The sequence below is a fragment of the Ictidomys tridecemlineatus genome, chromosome 7 (assembly GCF_052094955.1).
Source record: "Ictidomys tridecemlineatus isolate mIctTri1 chromosome 7, mIctTri1.hap1, whole genome shotgun sequence".
Taxonomy (NCBI): domain Eukaryota; kingdom Metazoa; phylum Chordata; class Mammalia; order Rodentia; family Sciuridae; genus Ictidomys; species Ictidomys tridecemlineatus.
The window spans coordinates 12,530,111-12,549,166 of record NC_135483.1 but is presented as its reverse complement, the minus strand read 5'-3'; the positions used below and the strand labels follow the sequence as shown (position 1 = coordinate 12,549,166).

At 42.5% G+C, this 19,056-nt stretch overlaps 1 long non-coding RNA gene across 1 annotated transcript in view; it reads left to right on the top strand.

Moving 5' to 3' along the window:
• LOC106144726 (uncharacterized) overlaps window positions 1-1,173 on the top strand; it is a 498,034-nt gene extending 496,861 nt beyond the window's left edge. Inside the window, exon 11 of the long non-coding RNA XR_013423792.1 lies at window positions 835-1,173. This is a non-coding gene — a long non-coding RNA (uncharacterized LOC106144726). The remainder of the gene's footprint in view (window positions 1-834) is intronic.
• Window positions 1,174-19,056: the final 17,883 nt, after the last annotated feature.

Sequence of the window (19,056 nt, the reverse complement as noted above, 5' to 3'; positions counted from 1 at the left end):
GATTGGATCTACCTTACCAGTGCATTAATCCATTGATGGATTAATAATTTGATTGGATTTACTGGGGCATGGCTGGAGGAGATGGGACACTGGGGACGTACACCTGTGGATTATGTCTTCCCTTCTATCTGTCTCCATCTCTCTGGCTCGCTCTCTTTCTTTCTCCCTCCCCCTTCCTGGCTATAGTGAGCTGAGCAGATTTCCTCCACCATGATGTTTCTGTCTTGGAACCTGCTGACCACAGACTGAACCTCTGAAACTGTGAGCCAAAATAAACCTGCCCTTCTCTAAGATGTTCTTGTCAGGTATTTTGGTCACAGTGACACAAAGCTGCCTGACACCCTAGAGTGTATGCTGTTTAGTTTTCCACTGATGAATAGGGTGACAAAGTAGGTCTAGATAAAGCCTGTCCATACTGCTGCCTGTCCGCTGGGAAGACAGATGTGCTAGGTCATGACCCAGAAGGAGGCAGGGTGCTAAGGCAGAAGTGCTTGGGTGGTCAGGAGGCTTCATGAATAAGGCGAATTCTGACCTGGGACCTGAACAGGGTTCACAGATGGGGGACATGGAATTGATAATGAAGGCATCATTTTGTGTGGGAGAGGTGGATTGGCAAGCAGCCCTGGGCAGTGTTTGCATGATAGAAGGTGGAGAGGTTGTCAATCACCCCAAGGCCTTGAGTCTAGTGAGAAAGCATATTCCTCCCTCTGCTGACGATGAGCAAGAGAGTGGTGCTTCTGCAAAGATGTCACCTACGTGGGCTCTTGAGGAGGAAGCATCCATTTACTACAGTGAATTCCTGTTCTCAACATCGTCCCCAATTCTGTCCTTCAGGTGACCTCAAACCTGTCTATGTGTGGCTCAGATGTCTTCCAACGACTTGGAAGAAAAAAGACAAAAAAGAAACAACCTTGTTATTTTATCCCTTGATAATGGCATTCAAATATGCCGTTTTGAAGAAGAAGGAAACTGTCATCAATATTTGATTAAGGGCTGCTTGAAGTGGCAGGATGGTGGCATGAGCCTGGGGAAAGCCAGGAGTTAGTCTGCTGCCCCAGATGAAAGGCTGGTGTGAGCTGCAGCGTGAGCAGGGTCTTCGCGGCCTGGGACCTGCCCTTGTTCCTGGAGGAAGACTACAGCTGAGAGAATAAAATAGTGAACTGCAAAGTCAAACTGGAGTTCCTGAGATTTTATTTGGTATCATTGTCCGTTATTGCTGATTGGTAGGATTCTGCTCTTTATTAAGGCCATTTAGCGAAACGAGTTTGTTTCCTATTTGTAAGTAGAGAGGTTGGTCAGGAAGGACCAGGGAGAGCCAACAATGGCTATGGGCATTTATTTGGGTCACACGGACCTGGGCTGGCTTCTTGGTTCTGTCCCATTTCTGAGTTATATAATTTTGGCCAAATTATATAACTTTGCTGAGCTCTGCTCTGTTCTGTGTAGAACTGGAGTAATAATTATCATCTCAGAGAATTATTCTAAATGCTAAAGAGATAATGCATACAAGATGCTGAGGATTACATCTGAAATATGGTACACATCAGTATAGATCGGTGCATTATGAGTATTATTTACTACTCCCACGACCACTAGAATGATTTCTGCATGTATTTATTAGACTATAAACTGTGGGTAGGAAGACTTCATGCTAATTTTTTTTAATGTCCCATAGAAATGCAATGACTAGCATATAAATAGCCCTTGATAAATATTTAGAGAATAATTTTAAGTAAATACATTATTTTAGTTGAGTACTTTCTTAATAACTAATTATTATTAAATTATGTGTTCAAGAATCATTGGACTCAGTTCTTTTTTTTCCCCCTTTGAACCCATTTTCTATGGATCTCAGTCAACATCTGGGGATGAGGATAGAAATAAGAAGGCAGTCTTTTTCTGTGATTCAGGTCAGGGGCTTTGAAACTAGGGAGAGCTGGAGTCAGGTCCCTGCTATGTGGCTTCCCAGCCTCAGGCTTTTCATCTGTGTAATGGGGATAGCATTTAGCATAATAATAATTATAACAAGGATAGGCTGGGTCACTAAGCACTCATCGATATTGCTTCGTGATTCTCACCTTGAGGGAGGTGTCACGGTCACATGTAAGACAGGATCGGCACACCGGTCTCACATGTGGTAGTGAGTGAGGCAAAGCCAGATGAGATCCATCCTGGTCTAATGTCAGTTAGCTCCATCTCCTTGTCCCCTCCTCCATTTAGCTGGACACTGAGGTGCAGACAGGTTCTGCTCACGTGGCTGTGAGGGGCAGGACCAAACTTCCAAGTTCATCAGGTGACTCCTCCACCTGTGTCCTTGGCACTGGGTCCTAAACCATCTGTCAGAGGCTGACGGGAAAGACATCTTTACATTTGCACAAACTTCTTCCTCTCTCCTCAGCTCAGAGTCACTGTCACCTAGCTATTTGAAGGTCATGCAGCATGAGTTAGCCAGTCAAGGGCCTGCTCTCGGGGCAACTGTCCAGGTGACAGAGATCAGTGCCACACGTGGCCAGGATACAAAGACTACCCAGGCCAGCCGGTTCTGTGCTTAGGTCCTGTGCTTATGCCCTGGGCATATCATTGCATTCATGAAAGAGCTGGCACTGCCCGGCTGGCAGCCTCCCTGTGGGGCAGTGGCTTGCTGGGGGCACGGTCTCAGGTCGTGTTGCTGCTGCCTTGCCTCATTTTTAGGGCCAGTGGTGGAGCATTGTTGAGCTGAGTCATGTCCCACGCAGGCTTCTTTTGTGTCACTGCCAGAGAGGCTGTCTCGGCTTTTCTGATGCAAGGAGCAGCAAGGCTCCATCTCTGCCACAATGTCACCTTGCTAGCTGGCTCTGTTCACAAAGTTCAATAAACCAGAGCACCTTGGTGAGGAGGAACTGAGACTTTAGACTCCATGATAATACCTTGGTCCTCCAGGTAATGGCCAAATCACTCGCATGAGCAGGCAGAGCCAAGCTGCCTCCTCTGGACTCCACCTCCCGACCTTCTCATCCTGCGGCCACTGCTCACTTGTAAGCCTGGGTAACCTTGTCTCAAGGCGGAGCTTTGACTCTCTACCTTAAAACGTCTTTTCTGCACCTGTAACAGGGTCCCTAATCCTGCCCAACTCACTGTCCTGTTGGGGCCCTGAGATCTCCGACAGAAGAGGGCAGCTGCCCCCATCCTGCTTGCTTTCCACCCCCAGGTTGCGTTGGGCTGCTCCACTGTGCATTACCCTCTAGTAGCTTCCCCGCCCTGGACCCTTCATTTTAATTATGTGATTAATGATGCCTATCGTTTAATATCTGTCGTGCCCATCAGAACAGGGGATCGACGTATGTCAGGAAAATGTCAAGTTTATTCACCACTCCATTTGGGCTTTCTAGTGGGGACTCTGGAAACCAATCGTTCACTCAATTAATACTTGTTGAATGATTAAACTGTATACTATTTGAACAAATTTCCATTTGGTTTTCACCTGTCCCTTGCCATCACTTTTGCCCCTCTACAAACGACACAGCTTAGAGGTGCTAAATGAAATCTTTGTGTGTGCAGATCTCAAAGACGGACATAGCTCCTCCTCCTCAGCCCCTGGTCATTTCTTTTTGAGATTCACTGTCTTATCTTCTGATTGTATTTTGGTGGCCTCAGGATATCCCTGCCACTTAGAGCGTCTTTGTCTTCTCACATGAGAGCCTTCTTGCATGAAATGTCCTATTCCCTCTTGCTCTGCTTGGAGAATGCTACGTGTTTCCCTCTAGAAGGACTCCCTGGAACACCCGCTTCAGCCACTCTTCCAAGGAGGATTCACCACTCCTCTCTTTGTGTCCCCAGATGGATGCTCCACTTCCTAATTGTCAATTGCATATTTGTCTTCCCTCAGGACGGGGCTGGGGTATGTGGTCATGTGGGTCACTGGCTTCCCATGAAGAAAGCCAGTGGGAGGATTGAAAAGAAGGGGCCCAGGACACGTCTGCACCAGCCACAGTGGCATCTTTAATCCAGGGCAAATGCAGGGCACGTTGCATCTTTCAGGGTACCAGCAGCAGCAGAGACTGAGGCTGTGTCCTGAAACAGACTGCACACCAGGTGAGTGCGGTGCCCAGCGGTCCCTGCACCGAGGCCTGGCACGCAGCCCAGAGTCAGGCGCAGATCCAAATGAGGCTTGAATCCCCTCTGTAAGCAAACAGCAGGGCAGAGAAGAGAAGCGCCTGCTAATTTTGTGTGGATCAATGCTTTCTGTGCTGGAGATGACCTAAATCAGCTGGAGAGTCCAGCCAGACCCCCTGGTGCATCAGTCAGGGATGCAGCCACAGAGCTGGACCTGTGTGGCTGGGGTTTTGCCTCTGACTTTGGAGCTGGTTATTCAGCTCCTGGGATCTATTTGGATTCTGGAAATTTTGGAGTAGAAAATAGAAATCAATGGCATTTTAGAAAGATTTCATACATTGTATTTAAACAGACATGAAATTTTCCTGGGGAGTGACCCAGGTGACCATGGATAAGCCACTTAACCCTCTGGGTTTTTGTTTACCTCTCTATAAAATGGGATTAATCATACTATCTGTTTTATACCTTACTGAGACTTATCTATTATATCAGAACATATCCCTGTGTTTAGTGCTTAACAAAGAGCAGGAGACCTCCAGTGGGGGCCATCTTTCCTTTATGAGACATTTGGCAATGCCTAAAGAAATTTTTGATTGTCATAACTTCAGGGAGAGGTCACTGGTATCTGGCAGGTTGAGGCAAAAGACACTGCTTAACATCTTACAATACACAGGATAGCTCCTCACAACAAAGAATTATCTAGCTCAAAATGTCAACAGTGTGCTGAGTTGGAGAAAATCTGCCTTAGAGTAAGCTTGGCCATCTGGAGGCACTAAAAATGGTAGCTATTAAAATATAATTATTATCTCTTTCCACTTACATGTACTGAGTATATATTTAGAAAATCTGGAAGAAGCTGTGGCACATTAAGGATGGCTATAATTTCTTTGGCACTCCTCCTGTTGAGAGGTAGGATCTCTCTTGTCTTCCCTTGAAATCAGGCAGGCTCTGCAAACGGCTTTGATCAACTAAACGTGGCACAAGTGATGTTATGTCAGTTTATGAAATGAGCAGCTTCCACTTCCTGTCTCTGGGAAACCCTGAGCTACTGTGTGCAAAACTTGACTTCTTAAGAGTGCCACATTAGAGATTCCAATTGTAGGTGACCTGACTGACAGTCTGTCTGGCTGAGTATGTCTGTCCAGCCAGCCACCCCTACCAAGGCACTAGCCATAAGAGTGAAACCTCTCAGACTCTCCAGAGCAGCACATCTTCCAAGTGAACAGCGCTACTTCCAGGTTGTAATCAACATCATGTGGAGAAGAATTGTCCAGTTGAGCCCTGCCTGAATCCCTGCTCCACAAAATTGGGAAATAAAAAAATGGTTACAGTTTATCTCTAGGGTGTTGAGTTAATTTGTTTTGTAACAACACACAACTAAACAGAAGTATCAGATGTTCTCAAATAACTTACAATGTCCGGATAAGAGAAGATGTTATAAATTAAAAAAAAAAACACAAATAGTTGGATTTATAAAGTGCTAAGCTACTTCGTTAAATGCAAACCAATACAGTGGCTTTGAAGATTATTAGATTTGAGTTGCAGAAATAAAAAGTCTTTCTACTTCAATGATTTTTGGCAAGTTTCTTAACCTCTTAAGCATTTGGGTCTTTACACATATAAATAATAATAACTGTAGGGAGTTATTCTGAATGTTCAATGGGAAATACATATGAAAGTACCTAATATAAACATTAGCGCCAAACTGGCACTTGCTCAACTTGTTGAATTTTAATATGTTCAAAGATTAGGATGGGGAGAATTAGCAATAACTTTGGGGAAGCGTTTGGTAAATTATAAATTATTATAATTTTGAACCATTTGTGGCAATAAAACAGGCAGCATTTGTATTCTCTATTGTTTTAGAGTGGAATGGAGTGGGCTGTGGTTCTGACTGGTGAGTGGCCTCAGGTGACTGTCCTAATAATGCATCTGTATATGCGTAGGGGGCTTTTTGAGAAACATTTCACCAACAAGCACTGGTGTAAGTGGGGTAAGAGGGGGTAAGTGGATATGGCGATAGATGCCAGATTTTATGGTAAATGTTTGGTCAGCAAGGGAACCCCTTTGATGCAAGCCTAGTGGAATGGATTTACCAAATGAACCCAAGCTGGGAGGGGAGGGAGACCTAGGTGCCAGCTTCAGGGGCAATGACTGTAATGTGTAAGAGACTGAGGGAAGGGGAGTGCTTCCACCTGGGAGAAAATGGGTGCAGGTTACCCTCAGAGCCTGAGAGGTCCTGTTGTGGGATCCTCCCTGCAAAGAGGAGGCATGTATTCTTTCCTTGAGAAGAAAAGTGAGCTGGTGGCCTAGAGCTAAAGACTTGCGGAACTTGTCTGAGCAGTGAGCCTGTGAGAGGTGGAGGGTAGGAAAAGAGCTCAGGAGCGGTGGCCTCCCCAGACGTCACAGAGGGCCCAAGGTAGCAGCTAGCTAGCTCTCTGTCTGCCCTTTGAAGATACAAGAAGTTGGTGGTCTGCAACCTAGAAGTCCTCTTCAGCAGATCCCAACCATGCTGACACCCAGATCTCCGACTTCCAGACTCCAGAACTGTGAGAAATAAATTCTTCTTACTTATAAATCACCAACTTCTGGTTCTTTGTTACAGCAGCAAGAACTAAGATGCAGTAATAGAGCAAAATATGGCCATTTTAGGAAGAAAAATGAAAGAGAACACGTATCCATTGAGCCATGGCTAGGTGAAAGGGGTGCTTGGCTTCTAGTTGGTGACATATCCTGGCTCACATGGTCCTCCAGAGGAGGCTGGGCCTTTCTCTAGATCTGTTTACATTTCAGGTTGAGCCTTCCGTCCCTCCTCTGGTGTGTGGTGATCAACTTCATGTTACCATAAAGAAAACTTTTTCTGAATGCTCTGTCCATTTTAATTCTCCTGGTGGAATAAGGAGCAGTATGCATTGGGAATAGAATTTAGGATTTTAATAAATAAATAAGCCAAAGTATTGAATCTTACTGCTATAACAAACTTATGACCTTGGGGGTTCAATAAAACCTTCTGAAACTTGCTTGATTAATCTATGAAATGGGGATGACACATCTTTCTCACAGGTGTGTTGAAGAGATGGCTGGCAAATGTCATCCAGGTATTCTTTAGTGTGTCATCCGGATATTTTTAGATGGATGCTTCATCTGTACTCCCGATGTTCAAAATGGAAAGAGCCTATTTGGAATCCAACATTTCCACAGAAGTCAAAATTATTAATTACTCTTGAACTGATACTCCTCCAAAGAGTTGTGTTGAGTAACATTGGGGCTAAGAAACTCTAAAGTATTAGGGAACATAAAAACAGAAGGTGAATATGAGCCATGGTAGTTGTGACCCACGTGGGGTTTCTCAAGACCTACCATGGACTACCAAAATAAGAGAGAAGATAAGAGATGTTTACCCTTTTCCAGAATATTCATGACCATTATCTACTCCACAAAGTAGGAATAGCAGAGATTGTTACTGTTACCTGGTTTACAAGCAGTAAGCCTGAGAGAGGTCTGGTGCTTAAGATCTGCTTAATACACGAGTTTGTGGTTGTGAGAACACCTGCTAGGATGTGGCCCATCTATCTTTAGTCAAAATTTCACAGTACTGGCAGAGGCACAAGGCTAGAGGGAGGGACAAATATTTTCTAAAATGATGGATATGTTCAAAGGAAACAAAAATGATTTTTATTGATGCAACCATTTCAAAAGCAGTTCCCATTTTTATTCGTTCACAGTGAAAACCAAGGCTTAGGGAAGCTAAGAAACTCTACCAAGATTGTGTGTAGCAAGCAAGGAGAAAAGTCGGGATTGGAATCCAGCCCTTCCATCTCCCTCCATGGGCCTTCTTACGGTCCAGTATTTCTTGCCAACAGATTGCTACTTCACATCTAAGATGACCTCCTCCTCAAATTCTAATAAAATGACAAAACTTCTCAGCAGAAAGAGATTTCACAAACGGCAATCCTCACAGCCATGGACATTTCTCTTTGCTCGGTTACCTTATTTCTTGAGGGGGGAAAGAAAGGTTACAAGTGGTGATTTTGCTACAAGACTGGAACTGGCACCCTTAGCCAGCTGTGACCAAATGATCCATTATTCATGTAGCACATGGGCTCCGTCTTTCCTCACAGCCTCACCTGCCTGGACCGGCTCTCATTTCCATCCACCCTGTTAGAATGGGTTCAGATGTTACCACCCAGAGCAAGCCTGTCAGTCTGTTCTACCTAACAAGCTTCCCCCGTTGGACTCCAGTTAGATTTCGAAAGAAAGAAAGAAAGAGAAAAAAAAAAGGTCTATTTCAATGTCACATGAAAGATCTTTTCATTGCTGTTGGTTGTTAACTGAAGACATTTTCCACTCTAATCCCCAATTGGAGAATTCTGCAGAACAATATGAAGCCACATGGAAGCAAGAAACCTAAATGGAGAAACCCTAGCAGGGAAGCAGGTGGGCAATTTTAAACTCTGACTTTTGACTGTGGCACACATAGAAGGACCATAGGGGGAAGAACTTTTCTGAAAAAGAGAGGAATATTCCAAGTAACATGACCTATGGAAGTTATTTCTTCTCTGCCTAAAGCCATGGAGATCTGCAACAACTCTTTCAGTGAAGGAGGGGATTTGGGGGGGGGTAGGTTGAAGAAAAATGAGACACTAAGAATATAGTATTTGCAAGATTCTGGTTTGGGGTCTTCCATAAGGGGTATCCTCTTCGATTCCTAACAATCATTTTCTAAGAAAGGATTTATTGTAATTTAGATAGGGGAGGTAATTTGATTAATACCCATAGCTAATAAGTGAAGGGTCTGGAGTCGATACCCAGACTTCTAACTCTAAGCTTATACTTTAAATATGGCCCTCACAGGTATCATGGACACTTAACAGCGGGCATTATGCAAATAAATAAATAAATAATAAGGGCAGATTTTGCTGTCCTTGGAAGCCCTTAACATCCTGGACATGCATAGAAGTTGTTTGGGTGGGTGTTATTAGTAATTAAAAACAATAAGAACTGAAATAGTCAAAATAAGGTATGTTTGGTTCAAGGCAAATGACCTTGGCACTCAAGGCCTGACTGCCCAATCATCACAGAGGCAGTCCGAGAACTCTGTGATAAACTGTCATTGAAGGAAGTGGTGCTAGGTATGTGGAGATGGGCCGAGGGGTGTCGATGGAGACAGCCACCAGAGGAGGAGGCAGGACCAGGCAATGCCCAACAGGAAGAAAAAGAGAAACTACATCAAAAGTGCTGGCTGGAGATTTGAGCAATGCCAAGGGAGGAGGAATTGAGAAAGCTAGTGGTGTCTTTAGACTTCACTTATGCATTTGACAAACTGTTCTTCAACACTAAATTTATGCCACGCTATACAGACACCAATCAAATTATGCCATAGTCCTTTCTATTATTGAATCCACAATCTAGGTGTGTGATTGATTGCATGCAAGTACTTGAGTTTCATTTTGTATATGACTTTACATATATTTATGTACATATGTATGCTCACATAATTATAAATTATAACCATGTGCTTTTCTGTGTGTCTGTCAGCAGCAGGGATGGTGGTGGGGATGGTGTAAAGATGTTTCTCACCCTACTTTTTTGTTATATTTTTAAGCCCTGAGTTGGCAAATCCATTAGGATAATACTGCAGAGTCAAACCTGAATCAAGTAGATTCAGTACTTTAGTTTGTCTTTTGAGGGACTTGAGTGGGTCAGGAGTAGTCTGTCTCCAAGGATCATTCTTGTTGGGAATGTCATCCCTTAGCACAGCCATTCAAGGTAATAGTGTCATCAGAAGCTGCTTGGGTCCCTTGGTTAAAGAATAATGGTGAAGTCAGCTCGGACCTTGCAGGATGTAGGCAGGTCTGCTGTCCTCTCACTTGTTTGATAAGAAGAGCAAATTTCAGGGTAAGGGAATGTGAATGGATTCCAGCGAGAATGGATTTTTTGTCTTGAAAGACTACATAGCAGGGCGACCCAGCAAGTTCCAGAGTGCTGCTGTCAGAAACTTGAGGGTTCAAGCGTGATGCAGTTACCTGCTTGCTTAGCCATCAAGAATTCTAATCAATGATATGAATAACAGTATTCTTTTGTAGTCTGGTAACACATAACATGGTATCTCACCCAAAGGAGGCACCTAACTAATTGTGCTATGTCTGCTTATCTGTCATATCTCTCTCTCTCTCTCTCTCTCTCTCTCTCTCTCTCTCTCTCTCTCTCTCTCTCCCTCTCTCCCCCTATTATCTATGCATTTCTCATCTATCTATATCTATCATTTATCCTTCTATCATCTATGTCTATTATCTATGTATCCATCTATCACCTAACTATCCACCCTTCTATCAACTATCTATATCTATCATCTATATCTATTATCTGTGTCCATATATCATCTATCTATATCTATTACTACCTGTCCTCCTATCTACCTATCTATCTATCTATCTATGGTAAGTGTGGATATCGAGGATTCTACCTGCACTGTTTTCTGAATAATCTTGAAGCAATGAACAGGTATCTCTGTTCTTGACACATTAGTTCTATGATTATTGTGTTGTAAAGTTTGAGAATGACACAAACTCTTTCTCAAATGGTGATGTAGATAGTAGCTAGTAGATGGTGACTAAATAAAGCCATGTTATTTTTGAGGATTTGTTTATTTAACATATGAAAATCAAAAATACAATTTTCATAACATGCATTATTAAAAACATCATATATTTTTAACTTAATGCTATCCACAAAAAATGATAAGAATCATATACATTTTCTAGATTGTTTTAAAAAATCTTATAATTTTCAAATATTTAACTTATAGATAACTATTTGTTGCTCACATTAAACTCAGTAAATGTTACCTCAAAAAAGAATAATGATGTTAATTGTGATCATAATGAAATGTATCAGAAGCATATAAAATAGATTAAATTATTAACAATTGAAGCCATTTGGAATGCTGTGGATAACTGGTTGACAATTTTTCAGTGACTAGCCTTACTTTTGGACTTTGTTGTGCTTGTCATCTCTATCCATTGGGACAGCTATCACTCATACTCATCCTACCACATTATGTCCTCTGTTTATATCTTCTAATTTTTGCATATCTGTAATTCAGTTTATTCAGAGACATGCTGAATTTCTGCTTTGTTATTCAATTGTTTGTTCATTCATCTAACCTCTACTGTGAATTTGGTATTTTATAGGTATTACACTAGCCTCTAGGAATACAGTGTAAAAAAAACAAACAAACAACCATAATCTTCATGTTTAAAGTTTATGACCCAGCCTTGCGTGGTGGCACAGGAGTTGAGGCAGGAGGATTGCAAATATAAAGCCAGCCTTAGTAGCTTTATATGGTGCTGAGACTTTGTCTCAAAAAAAATATATTACACACACACACACACACACATATATGTATGTGTATATATGTGTGTGTGTGTGTGTGTGTGTGTGTGTGTGTGTGTGTGTTGAGTGCCTCTGGGGTCAGTCCCTGGTACCAAACATAAATAAATAAATAAATAAATAAATAAATAAATAAATAAATAAATAAAGTTCACGATCATGGAGGCTGCATGAACACATAGGCAATTATTATATAGTTGATCACAGGCAAAAGCTCTGAGCCACAGATGATTTTGGAGTTAACCCAGACCTGGAGTCTGGAAGGCTTCCTGGAGGAAATGACATCTAAGCTGAACCTTTTAAGATAAGCACATCGTCGCCATATGGAATGCGGTATTAGCACTCAAGACAGAGGGAATATCAGAGGCACAGGTCCCCTGAAACAAGATGCTGAAGAACAAGGGGTCCGGCGTGGGCAGTAGACAATGTAGTATGAAGATGAGCAGGACAGTGATTCCCCTCGAGGAGTGTCCCTGTGTGATGGAGAGGGAAACGTGTCTCGGGATCAGAGGGGAAGGTGTGGCCCATTCTGTGCCGATGCCTGCAGAGTCGTAAGGAGGCCAGGAGAGACTGTGTTGTCTGCCTGGCTCTCAGGAAAGGCCCCACAGAGGAAATACTTCTTTCCTCTGCTTGGTCACAAGCTCCTTGAAGGCAGGGGCCATGGCTTCTAAGATTTTTTTATTCACTTTCCCAGCTCAGAAGCAGATCTTCAGTGCTGGGTAAATCAATGTGTAAGTATTACTTATTTCAGTGACCCTTGGGAGACTGCCGCAGTGGTTGGCAGGTAGAATGTTAGATGTGGCAGTGACAGTTGAGGTCGGCACGGGGATGTGCCTCCTGGCCTAACAGAGCCATAGTTTCTGATAATTCACTTCTACATTTGCTCATTGACGTTGACCTCTTTATTGTGCCTTGGTTCAACTCTGGTGAACACAAAGATTGACAGCTCATGGCCTTGCCCTTGATGAAGTTGAGCAAGGAGCTAGGAGAGAGAGATGTGTCTTAGCTAATACCTGGAAAAAACAACCTGGAGGTGAAAAACTTTATTTTGGCTGTTTCCAAGGTTTTAATCGATGCTCGACTGGCTCCATTGCTTTGGACTTGAGGTGAGGTAGAGCATCAGGGTGGAAGGGTATGGCGAAGGAAAGTGGCTCAGTTCATGGCAGCCAGGAAGGAGAGGGGGAGAGGAAAAGTGTGGGGAGAAGAAGAAGAAGGAGAAGGAGGAGGAGGAAGAGGAGTAGGAGTATGAGGAAAAGGAGAATAATAATTAATAATAATAATAACAACAATAATAAGAACAATAACAACAACAACAAGAGAGGGAAGAGGAGAAGAGGAAAAGGCCAGAGACCACAATTACTCATCCAAAATACACCCCTTGGTGACCTACTTCCTCCAACCATAACCCACCACCTACAGTTTCCACTACCTCCCAGTCGTCCATTCAGCTATGACTGCCCCAATGGATTAGTCTGGATAAGGCCAGAACCCTCATGACCCAATCAATTCCAAGGAGCGCTACTTCTGAATGCTGTCGCATTAGGGACCAAGCCTTAAACATATGAGTCTTCGGAGACATTCCAGATCCAAAGCATAATGAGGTATAAACATTAGATCACGTGATGCAAGAAATGCTCCAAGAGAGCACAAGATATGAGAAACCAACTTGGAGAAGGGATGATCTTTGGAAGTTGGGGAGATGGAAATGTAAGGAGGGCATGTCCTTAGATTCCTTCTTCTCTTTCTAGCATCTTCCCCTCAGTAGCTTGTCCCATGGTGTCATAGTCTTCTAACTAACTTCCATGTGGCCGTTTCCTAGATCTATTTCCCCAGCATGGCCTCTTTCCAATGCTTCATCCATATAGATCTAATTCTTGTGTGACATCTCCACCTTATGTCCTGCTGACACTTCTAATTCAATTTGTTCCATGCTGAGCTCATCTTTTTCCTACCAAACCTGTTCATCATCCTCTTCCCTGTTTTGTTAAAGCTCCCTGCTAAAGTCAGCGAGGCAGTCTCTGATGCTCTGTGTTAACTCCCATCCACTCAACGTTTTTGTTCCCTGCACCTGACTTTTAGCTTTAAAGATAACAGCACGGCTCTCTATTAAGCAGAATCAATTTCCAAGGTTTATCTCTTGATGGTGACTTTTCAGGTGAGAAGAGGAATCCGAACTAGTGATTCTCAGCCTTGGTTGTTATTGGAATTACCAGATAGGCGGGAAAAACCCTGATGCTTGGGTTCTACTTCCAGAGACTGTAATTTCATTGATCAAGGATGTGGCTTGGGCCATTGAGGGTTTTCACAAACTTCTCCAGGTGATTTCAGCATGTGGTTAAAGTTGAGGACCACTCACCTTAGCTGAAAAGATTCAGTTCTTTCCTCTTTGATTGACATTTTCCCAGCCCCACTTGTGCTGGAAGAGTAGGCAGAACCTTTGCATTTAAATAGAGCATGGAAATTTCCAAAGATTTAAAAAATTTAAAAAAGAAAAGAAATAAACACCTAACACTTGAAGTACAAAGACATCATTCTGATACAATGATTGTCAGCTTTCTCAAGTCTGAAAGATAAATATGTCATTACAGCACAATAACCATAGTATTAGTCTAAAAAGTAATCTATAAACACACAGGCAAGAGAGCATATTTCTCTCATGCTCATTTTCTTTGCTTCCAATTTTCCCTACTCCAATCAATCTCAAGCATTAGTGGCAAATTAATTTGCCTGAAAAATTAGCTTTGAACATATCAATCCCTTTATAAAGCACTTCCAATACCTCTTCATTACTTACAGGAAAAAAAATCCCAATTTCTTTCCCAACTTTCTCCACAATTTACCATTCCAGCTTTACTTACTCTAATTCTCTTCATATGTCCCTGTCTTCTGGGGCTATGCCCATCTAGTCTTTACCATTGGTTCCTTCCAATTCCACTTGGAAAATATCCTCATCCTTAAAGTTTCTACTCACATAGGCTTTTCAGGAGCATTTTAGAAGCCATTCTTTCCATACTGTTAAATAATGTAGTTCTTCTGTAGTTTGTAAATCTGACTTAAAAATAATAAAAATTTTTCACATTAACTTTTTTGGTTTATAAAATTACTTCTTTCAAGCATTCAACATTTATTGAGCACCTGCTGAATGGGTTTTGCACGGGAGGTGTGCATGGACCACTGAAGACATGGTCCCTACCCACAATAAGAGTCTGAGAAGGACAAGGACTTTAAACAAATGCCTTTATTATCTATACATGCCTGGAAATTTTATGGGGAAAAGTGGGTGAGTCACTATCATACTCTAATAACAAAGTTATTCACCTTTCTAAGTGAGGAAAGCAGTTGAGCCAAAGCCAAAGAGGCCCCTCATGCTGAAGAGTTGGTCTTGGAAGTAAGTGAGTTAATGGGACATAAGACCCTGCTTTTAATAAAACCATCTTGGAGGAGATAGGCTGGGGAAAACCAGTCTATTGCTTCTGTTAGCAGGAGATTCAGCGTTGGTCACAAGCGGGTCTTCCATAAGCTCTTCTTACTGATCAAATGATAAGTGAAGACTCCACTTGATGCATTCATCTACTGAAGGGCATCTAGGTTGGTTCCACAATTTAGCTGTTGTGAATTGTGGTGCTATAAACATTTATGTGTCTGCCTTACTACAGTATGCTGTTTTTAAGTCCTTTGGGTATAAACTGAGGAGTGGGATAGCTGGTCAAATGGTGTTTCCATTTCAAGTTTTCCAAGGAATCTCCATACTGCTTTCCATATTGGTTGCACCAATTTGCAGTCCTACCAGCAGTGTATGAGTGTGCCTTTTCCCCACATCCTTGCCAACACTTACTGCTGTTTGTGTTCTTAAGAGCTGCCATTCTGACTGGAGTGAGATGGAATCTTAGAGTAGTTTTGATTTGCATTTCTCTTATTGCTAGAGAGCTTGAACATTTTTTTCATAAACATTTTTTTTTCATTTGTTGATTTATTGTCTATCTTCTTTTGAGAAGTGTCTGTTCGGTTCCTTGGACCATTTACTGATTGAGTTGTTTGTCTTTTGGTGTTGTTTTTTGAATTCTTTATATATCCTAGAGATTAGTGCTCTATCTCATGTGCATATGGTAAAAATTTGCTCCCATTCCGTAGGCTCTCTGTTCACTTCACTGATTGTTTCTTTTGCCGAGAAGAAGCTTTTCAGTTTGAATTAATCCTATTTATTGATGCTTGATTTTATATCTTGCATTATGGGAGATATATACACACACACAATGGAATATTAATCAGCATTAAAAGAGAATAAAATCATGGCATTTGCAAGTAAATAGATGGAGTTAGAGAATATTATGCTAAGTGAAGTAAACCAATCCCCCCAAATCAAAGGCAGAATGTTTTCTCTGATAAGTGGATGCTGATCCATAATGGGGATGGGGGGCCATGGGAGGAATTGAGGAACTCTAGATAGGGCAAAGGGGAAGGAGAGAAAGGGACGGAGCATGGGAGTAGGAAAGATGGTGGAATGAGATGGACATCATGACCCTAAGTACATGTATGAAGACAGCAATGGTGTGACTCTACATTGTGAACAACAGAGACACTGTGTACTATGAATTGAAATGCACTCTACTCTCATGTATAACAAATTAGAGTAAATAAATAAATTTTTAAAAAGACTCCACTTGACTCTTTTGGTCTTGTGGAGAGTAAACCCTCCTGGTGAGAACCCAGGAGCAACTGGGCTTGGACCGTGTGGGGTCACTGACATTAAACTTGTTATCATCTGCATTGTCCCTCATGTATGGCAGCACAGGGCACAAAGAGTCCCCTGGCTTGTCACCCAAGTGGAAGGCTGAGGTGAAAGGGAAGAGGGACTAGTATTCTTTGCTTTGTCCAATAAAATAAATAATAGACTGTCCCCTTTTACTTTCAAAGTCCCCATTATCCTGAGCCCTAGCAGGGCATTTGGGGAAAAGTTCAACTCTTGATTTCTCTAATTTCAAAAAATCCATAAGACCGTTCACAAAACATTTACCATTCTATACTTTCCATTTGCTTCTTTAAATACATTTTTTTTTCACACTTGTACCAGACCACTAGACCCAGAAGCTCTTGAAGGCGAGATCAGAGTGCCTCCGTATTCTTTAAAAACACCTTCTACAATTTTTGATGCAGAAGGTGTTTGACAGCCATTATCACAGTCAGCATGTCAATGACAATGGCTCTATTAGTTGTTAAGGACAATTTAGCAAAACAGCACAGTACCACAAGCTCAGTGGCTTAACCCGAAGAAACATGCCTCAGTTCTGCAGGCTGAAAGCCCAAGGCAGGGAGTCGGCAGGGTGGGTTCCTTCTGAGACTGGGAGGGAAGAGCCTGCTCTAGACCTGACCCCTCACTGGCAGAGGCCATCTTTCCCTTGTCCCTCTTCATGTCACCTTCACTTTGTACATGTCTCTCAGTAGAAGTTTCACTTTTGTGTAAGAAAACAGTCTTTCCAACCAAGGCCAACTCTAATGACAATACTATAACTTAGTTATCTCCTTAAAGATTGTCACCAAATAAGGTCACATTTTGGAATACTAGGGGGTTAGGGATTTCATATATAAATCTTGGAAGGAATCTCTAAGATTCCATAAGTCCTTCTTTTTTCCTTTCATTGTCCACTTATCAGAAATGTCCTAGGCAGGACTATCATAATAGAACTTCCTTCATAAGGAGGATGTTTTCTGAGCTCTTCCATGTGGTAGCCTGTGACCTTACGTGACCATTGAGCACTTAAAATGTGGCCACCGTGGATGAGGGTTTTAATTTTTAATTTACATTATTTTTTTATTAATTTAAGTTTAAGTAGCTACCACGTTGGACAACACAGGTCTAAAGATTGGGAGGTTGAAGTAGCTCATCAAAAATGAAGATTTTGTATTCTGTGATTTGCAATAGATGCATCCTATGTGAATTCAGACTTACATGATTTTTAATATTGGATATTAAGTATGAGGACTGTGAACCCCTTGAAGGATATAAATGAGAGGAAGCAGAAAATGGAAGTTACACCATAAGGGCCAGGTGGTGGGTGATCCAAGCAGGTGACCTACCTGGAAGAAGCCCTGGGGTACTGCTCCCTCAGTGGTGGCACCTGGGCTCTAGTCTGGCCAAATGCTGGCCTGAGGGAGGATGGTCCCAGTATTGTTGATTTTCTAAAAAAAGAAAGAAAAAAGAATAAAAACCTGGAAATATAGATTTCCATGTGGACTCTCTTATTTTTTTTTTTTTTAATTTGGCAACTAACAGTGTTCTTCAGGATATCTAAATCTAGTTAAAGCAAACACCATTGAAATTTTCTGTTGGCAAGAAATAGTCTTGAGTCTCCCAGTTTTCAAGGTCTATTTTGAAACAGAAACCTCATGGAGAGTTCCTTTGAAGGATTTTCCTTGATTGATCTTATGAATCGAACATTCCAAAACCCTCAGAAAACAGTAAGTATTAAACATTACCTGCAAATGACGAGGCCTTTTTAGATATTTCAATTCACTGAGCACAATGAGAGACATTTGAGATGAAGGAATGGTGAATTTTAGGTTCAGCTTACTTCCAGAAGCTTCCAAAATCTGCAGCCCGTGGTGATGTTCCCAGGACTGACAGATGCAGTCCTGTCTCTCATCTTTTTCACATCAATTTAATTCAGAGAATAAGAGAAAGTGTCATCGTAAAGGAGATTGGCAGCTGCCAGCTTTGCAGATGCTCAGATCTCTTTGACACACAGGAGTTCTTTAAAAACTCATAGAGCGATAAGCAGATTAAGTTTATCTCCTATGAAAACATTTGTTTTTACTTATTTTTTTTTAATTCATAAAGTTAACTAACCTTCTAGCATTCCCTGAGCACCTGCTTCATGCCATGTCATTGACAACGTGCTAGGCACAGCACACAGGCCAGGTGGGACATGATGGCCGAAAGCTGAGCACAGCTGAAGTGGACGGGGAGCGCAGGTCCCTGGAGGCATTGGCCCCGTGATAAGAAGTGCTAGGGAACAGCAGCACCGAGTCCTGGAGGCCTGGAGACCGAGGCTCCGAGTGTCGTGTTCAGAGTGAGTGGGGGTGTCGGAGTTAAAATCTCAGAGTGGATGCAGGAGGGTGAGGCGGGCAGGAAAGGGTGTCAAGGCCTGGGGGAGGAGACCTTGGCAGTGTCTGGGAGCTGGAATTGGACTGTTTTTGCTGAGTGTAGTGGAGAGGAAGGAGAGGGGACCGACTGAGGCTGACCAGGTTGTATGGGAAGAGGATGCACTAAGATACACCCTGGGGCCCAAACAGCAGGCCCCGTGAGGCCCCTGGAGCGGGTGGGAGGGAAGAACAGGGCTCCTGTCTAGGAAATCTATAGTCAGAGCTATTTCTCCGTGAAGTTTATAACTTTGTGCAAAACCCAAGATACCAGCGCAAACTTCCCCTGTGCCTGGATGATTGACATTTCATGTGGGTTCTCCACAGGGACAGTTTTGCTCCCTCTTCCCCATGGGTGGCAATGTCGGCAGACATTTTGGTGTCGTGCTGGGGCTGGGGCCACTGCTGGCATCTGGTGGGAAGAGTCCAGAGATG